Source organism: Octopus bimaculoides, chromosome 7 (assembly GCF_001194135.2).
Source record: "Octopus bimaculoides isolate UCB-OBI-ISO-001 chromosome 7, ASM119413v2, whole genome shotgun sequence".
Lineage (NCBI taxonomy): Eukaryota > Metazoa > Mollusca > Cephalopoda > Octopoda > Octopodidae > Octopus > Octopus bimaculoides.
The window spans coordinates 101,243,112-101,251,207 of NC_068987.1; positions in this window are offsets into that span (position 1 = coordinate 101,243,112).

Sequence of the window (8,096 nt, forward strand, 5' to 3'; positions counted from 1 at the left end):
ATGTGTGTGTCTGTGTGTACCTTACTGGCACTAACATCAAAATGACATCTAAACCGCTTTTTACACTGTCAATTGATAGCTGAAACGTCAGGTTTATATTTTTTCATGAAACTTCGAAGTACCTGTCATCTTTTTTTATAATAAATACTTGATACTAAATCTTGCACTGGGTTTTTCGTTCAGTAAATTTGTGTTGTTTTATGCATTTAAGAATAGACACAGAAACACGCGCACACACGCACGCATACACACACACACATACACACACGCACACACACTGCATGTATGAGCATTCACACACTTATAGACACATAACACATAGCTACATAATAGATATATAATCTACACTTACATATGCATACAAAGATACACCTATACAGACACATACTCACATACACACACACCCACACACATATATATATACGGATACATACATACATACATACATACATGCATATATATATATATATATATATATTTATACACTCTATATTTGCATATATGTTTATCTATTTATCTCTCTATCAATATGTGTGAGCGTGCGTACGTGTGTGCGTCTGTGTATGTGTATGTCTCTTTCTCTTTCTCTCTGTATACATATATGTATATATATGTATATACACACACACACACACACACACACACACACACACATATATATATATATATATATGCTCTCTCTCACACGCACGCACACACGCACACACACATATATATACACACACATATATATATATATATGTGTGTGTGTGTGTGTATGTATGTATGTATGTATTTTGGGGCCTTTGCTTTTTTTTCTCATAAAATATTTTGCGTTAATGATATATAAATATATATATTTTTTTACAGTTATCTACAGATATCAGTATATATTTTTACACATTGTTTTAATGATGCTTCTGTCCATTCTTCATATTCTTTTTGCGTGAAGGGAAAGATATTCAGTCTTCATTTGTTGGAAGAATGACTAAGATGCATGGTGTAATACCGAAAATAGAAGCTAGGACTTTAGAATGAAAGAAATGTGTTAAAAACGAACGGTTGCCACACAATGAACGGTTGCCACACAATGACGTGGCGCATTGAAAGCAACGTCAAGGTTTAGTCTAATGTTTTTGCAAACTCATACGGTCTCATAGGAGAAATTGAAGGACTACATTGGACGTTCACCAGCAAAGTAACGGCGGTCAAATGCCTTAATTACTGGGAAGGTCAGAAATCTCTGCGTCTCTATTCTCTTGAACGCCGAAGAAAGGTGCAATATCGTTCACGTATTTAAAATCCCGGAGAAGCAGCCTTCGGTATTAAATAGAATTTTAGTACACGAAAAGGTAGATACAGTCAGCTTCCAAATATACCACGTCCGAAATAACGGAAAAAACACAAACATAAAAATTGTATTGTACCAGTTTGATATTTAGAAGTCCTCAATTGTTCAACTGCCATCGTAAATAAATCAGAAATATAAAAATGACCACGACTGAAACATTCAAAATCACTGGATAAACTCCTAACAACGAGACTAGACCAGGCAACCATTCAAGGATACGCTTAATGAAGATCAGCTGCTACACACTCAATCACAAACCAACCTCCGGTTATAAAGCGACAATAAAATTGAAAGAAAATAAATTAAGTCCCGTGACTGAAATCATTAGAATAACAAAAGAATAAAAGAACTGCAAATCTTTTCCGTACCGGGCTAGTATAATTAATTTTTAGAAGTAGCAATGAATTACAATAATTTCACACTAATATTGAGTTTGGTGATTTTGTGAGCACATAACTTTGTCTTTGTCTATGGAGTATCTTGGAACTAAGACTAGGGTCAACGGTGACACCTTAGTACTCCGAATATTCACAATACTGAAGAGGTGTTCTAAATCAGATTACTTCGAGTTGGCGCTTTGCTTCACAGTTTTTATGTAAAATATTCATTTATGCCATACATTGAGAATGTGGTAGTTTTCTTCATAATATGACTGAAGTACATCGAAGAATGCTGTTAGTGTTTCCTCCAATATTCAGATATGTGTATGTTGTAAAGTAGCATACGAACAATCTGCATACTCAAATTGTAAGAGCTATCACTTCCTGGTTTGCCGTTTGGAAGGTTGCATACTTGGATTGTTGCCTGGATGGGACGTTGATTGCTTAGAATTAACTAGTTTGTCTATTCTTCGTACTGTTCTGTTCAAGGATTCGGCGCTCAAAAATCTGAGGACGTGGACGTGAAGAGAGATCTGCCTTTAACTTGATAAGTTTAATTGGCTGAGATGTGTTATCATGTGAGCTTTTCCCGGATTTTAGGTAGCTTATATTTCGTCAAGCAATGATTATACAGCTATAGAAGTCACATTTTCCCTCAGGTCTCAAATAAATGATCTGCTCTGTTGTAAAGTCATTCAATCCTATTTCTTATTCCAGTCTTGAAATTGCTGTTCGCAACTTTTCCATTAAGTGCTGCTTTTGTGTAACAAATTATTTATTGTACTTGCTAGGGCTTTATTTACTTTCCTACCTTTTCCCATTTTTACAATACACAAGAAGTTGTTTGTAACATGATTTATAGTGACTTCTGGTTGTTGAGGTAGAAGTTTAAGACCAACACAGACGGCATTTTTGTTGTTTTTTGATAAATCTGTAAACTCAAAAAATATATCCGCAATTTTCGCACTTGGAAAATACAACTAAAGGACTGGCAGATATTGTATCCTCTCTGTCAGATTTAAATCAGTCATAACTTTAGATTACAAACGCAGATAAGATTTTCCCTTGCTTCAGCTTTGCATTGAATTTGAATTCGTCGGTTGCAACACTGTTTTTCATAAGGTTACTTGGATACTCCCAATATCTAAACATAGGCATATTTATCTACTACATTATCACCAGGAAATGCGCATTTGGAATTTGGAATATGCGCACTATTTGAATCATGTAGGACACAGAACTCATTGGTAAATTAATATCTAAAGCAATGAAAGTCCATAAATATATTGTTTTGAAATTAAAGAAATCTGATCTATTGACGAAGTAGAATCTGACAGAACTTAGGATCAATTTAATATCGAGGTCTTCCATTTCAGAGTTGAGGTTTTGATCTAATAATTCATTGGGACTGGTTTAATGAAAATGATCTACAGCTCACTAAACTTCCTTAGGTTCAAAACATGTTGCACTGAAAATATCTCAGTGCACCAGAAAAGGGTCAAGCGTTTTAATTTAGTCTCTAAGTGGGATATTTGAAAAAAAAAAGATATTTGAAAAAAAAAAGAAAACATTCAGTAAAAAATCGATAACACTACATCGCTTAATAAGTCCTCAGTCTTCAGTCTTAATAAGTCCTCAGTCTTAATAAGTCCTCAGTCTTCAGTCTTAATAAGTCCTCAGTCCTCAGTCTTAATAAGTCCTCAGTCTTAGCAAGTCTTCAGTCCTCAGTCTTCATTTGTGATACCACTCAAGTCTAAGGACGCTTCCCTTCTCTCCAAGGATCATGAGGGTACCATGAATCGTTGGATTAGGCATTGCACATTCTTTTTACAATTCCTCAGCTATCGATGGAAATGTCATCAATAATCTACCTCGAAATATTATTATCCTTGAAATGATGGACCATTCCAATATCAGTGAGATCAGTTATCCTATAACTGTTTCTTTCGCTTTCCGGGAATGCAACACAGCATCTTCGTTTGCTTCAGAACTATACATAATCTATTTGATCTAACACGCTTCAACTCAAAATTAAACTTGTAACCAATCGACGATTCAATGCAAAAGTCCATCCCTTTTTTTCGTGATCTCTTATATATTATCGATGTGGACTGCATTGAGATGAAGATTTGAAGGTAACAGAAAGTCAATCGGTTTGGAAGGAAGTAATCTACAATAGTTGTAAACCATTTCAAAGACAGAAGATCGAATGCTCCACTATGGAATGCGCAGTTCGTGAACAGGACTTGACCTCAATTCCAGGCACTTTTTGCGAGAAAACTTTTGTAATATCTGCTGTATGGTCTGTTTGTCCAAATAAAGACTTGCTGGTCATATGGAATCACATGACGGCATAAGCTAATTAAAGAGATGGACTTCTTGTGTGAAGAAGTGGTAATCACTGTTCGTAGGTACATACGCAAACCACACGCACATACATATATATATATGGCTTGCACTCCTAGTCAGCGGGGTGGCGTCATTTGCATACTATAACAATGTGAGGAAGTACATTGTAACCAGCGGTGTATAACAAAATAGGATAGCCTGGCTGATACAGTGATATATATATATAAATTAAAATTCAGAAAATTGAGATGTAGCATTAATATAATTTATTAACTGCAAGCATTCAACATATTCTCTTACAGCTGTTTCGATTTTGCCCAAAGAATTAAATTTCAGTAATCAAAAACATTATATTGGGAAATCTCTCATCAGAGGAGTAGAAAAGACATACTGATAGGTTATTAGATGTTATGCTACCAAAACGTCTCAACATACATACATACATACATACATACATACATACATACATACATACATACATACATACACACATATACATAGGTTTGGTGATGCAAACAGGAAAAAAATAGACCTCAAAATATAAGTTTATGTATATTTTTTATTAATATCTAGCAGAAGCAACAGAGTGACTCAAGGGCCGAGATTTTCGTGCGTTGGCACTTACTAGTTTGATATGTGCCAACGCACGAAACTCTTTACACTTGAGTCATTCTGTTGCTCCTGCTAAATATTAATAATTATAATTATATATATATATATATATATATATATATACATGTGCGTGCGTGCGCCCGCGTGTGTGTAGATATAAATATATACACACAGGCGGGCGCATGTGAGCGAGCAGTCTGCCTAAAAGTGAGCAAATTTCAACAAAATTATTGTTTTACTTCGAATTTTGATATACAGATTTCTTAGATTTCACGGTAACACATTTTGAAGGCTGGCACGTAAGTTTCCTTTGAATTCTCTTTGATTGATTCTATCGTTTGTATTCGGCAAACGTTCAGATAAAGCTTCAGCTTTGAGACAGAAATATGACTGCAGAAGCAAAATCCGATGAATAGATAGACTGGAGGATGAGATTTATCTGAAGCTTTGTCAGATATCAATGATAATATCAAATGCGTGGACGGGAGAGTTGCCATGGTACTGTATCCAGGCCTTTATATCATTGCCACAGGTTTCTTTCTTAAGACTGCCCCGATCAAACGCCAGAGGAAGTGTTTCCCCTTTCTTTCTTAATCAGTCAACAAATGGCAAAACTTTTGCTACTACGCGACGCATTTGCAACTATTATCAAATGAGTTATACAGAAGCCTATTTGATCTCTTAACTTGTTCTAAATAACACCGAGGTATATTTAAAATAACACCCTACTGCTATATAAAAAAATAACTCGTTGAAGCCAGAAAACCCCTTGTTGTTCAAGAAAAATGTAAATGCGTGGTGATCCTATCTTTTGTGTTGATGATATATCTTATGACAGAAATATTTGTTTCACATTTTGGCTCAAAGACAGCAGTTTCAGAGAAGCGGATGAATCGATTACATCGAACCCAGTTCTCAACTGGTACTTATTTTATAAACCCTGAAAGAATTAATGTCAAAGTCGACCTCGTCGGAATTTTAACACACAACGCAAAGACGGATGAAATGACGCTAAGCATTTTTCCTGGTGTGCTAAGGATTCTGCCAGCTCGCCGGTTTATGGGATGATAGAAATATTAAGAATACCATCTCTGGTAATGATATTGAAAACATCCCCAGAGCCCATATAGTTAAGTGCAGCCTAATATACTTACCGTAGAGGAACCAAAAGAGTTTTAACCCGTCGAAACGAAAGTAATTATCTTTAACATTGATGGAACTTCTACTAATTACAGATATGCGATTTCAATTCATTAAAATTAATCTTGATTCACCTACATTGAACATGTTGAACTGGACTTACCGTCCGTACGTCTTTGGGCTCTCAGCGTACAAATATTCGTTGTGCTAAACGTATCTAAATTTGGGCGGAGCCCATCATTCTTCAGGTTTGATCACAACTAATCTTTGTTCTTTTCTCAAAGAGTAAGAAGTAACGACCCTAGTAAAAGATTGGTACTTTATCGACAACGAAATGAGAAATATAAAAAAAAAAATGGAATTTGACTTCAGCGGCATTTGAACTGAGATCGTACAGACTGAATGAGATTCTAGATGTATCTATTCTTTTCTACTCTAGGTACAAGGCCTGAAAGTTTGGGGGAGGCGGGGGCCACTCGATTAGATCGACCACATTACACAACTGGTACTTAATTTATCGACCCCGAAAGGATGAAAAGCAAAGTCGACGGAATTTGAACTCGGAACGTAAAGACAGACGAAATACCGTTAAGCATTTCGCCCGGCGTGCTAACGACTCTGCCAGCTCGCCACCTTCTAGATGTATCTATTCTGAATGAGATTCTACATGTATCCATTCTACTCTTCTTAATGGCTTCAAATGTTCTTTTTTTTCTTTGGTTTTTGGCGTTTCTTTTGTTTCGTAGTTTTTACCATATATATGTTATTGTTTAGGTCGTTGTTCCTGCCGCTACTTTTGCTGTTGTTGTACCACAAAGAATGCCTATGATTTTAAGTTTACATGAGCAACAATAACGATAGTAACAACAAAAACACTACTACTACTACTACTACTACTACTACTACTACTACCAACTATAACGAAATTGGGTGGGAAATTTAGTCAGATAATTCGTCGCTGCAAACAGTGGCAGCATTGTAAAATTGACGAGTGTTTCTTCTGTTGCACTGAGTTCAAAGCCACCTGTCAGCTTGGGTCTTGAGGGTAACGTTACTAATCACACTATTGATGTATCTCTATTTCACACTACGGACTCCACACCATCCTACGCCCATTAAACCGCATCACCGCCAAACCAAGACCACTCTCTAGTACTTACAGGAATTAACGACCTATAGTAGAAGGTCATTAATTCTCAAAGCTAAATATCTCTTTGATGTTTTATTCATTGATTGTCGTCATACAGCTCACAGGCAACAATGTTTAGCTGTGTTATTTAGGAATAGGCTTCGGATATATGTGATGTAATAAATACACAATGTGTATGTAATATAAGCCATCAATTTCAGTCCTTCCCAGATGACGCCTCAACATATTACACATAGTTTTCTTCATCTCTAAATGGTCTTTGGTGTTTGACTATTCATCGAAAAGATATTTTGATCCCTTGTTAGGTATGAACACACTGGCACTCACACAAGCACTCACACACAGGTATACGCATAAACACACTCACACATATAAAGGCTAGCACACACAGACACCTACAAGTACTCACACACAGGTATACGCATAAACACACTCACACATATAAAGGCTAGCACACACAGACACCTACAAGTACTCACACACAGGTATACGCATAAACACACTTACACATATGAAGGCTAACACACACAGACACACACGCACACACACACACGCACGTAAACACACACACGCAAACACACACACGCACATACACACACGCACGCAAAAACACACACACACACATGTATATAACTTGTAAGTAAAATTTTTTTCCGTCTTTCTTTATGCCTTTGTCTCTCACTCTCTCTACCCTCATATTTCTCTCTCCTTTTCTTATATGTGGGTGTATGAATATATACATACATATATACATGCATAGAGATGTGTGTTTATGTACATATATATCCATATATGTATGCAATTATATATATACATATATATATATAATTCACATATATATACACATATATACATACCGTTTTGATATATATGTATATATTTATATACATAAATATACCTATCTCCCTCTCTCTCTCTCTCTCTCTCTCTCTCTTTCTCTCTCTCTCTCTCTCTCTTTCTATATATATATATATATGTGTGTGTGTGTGTATATATATATATATATATATATATATATATATATATAGAGAGAGAGAGAGAGAGAGAGAGAGAGAGAGAGCGATAGATAGATAGATAGATAGATAGATAGATAGACACACGCACGCACACTCACACACACACACATATATGTATG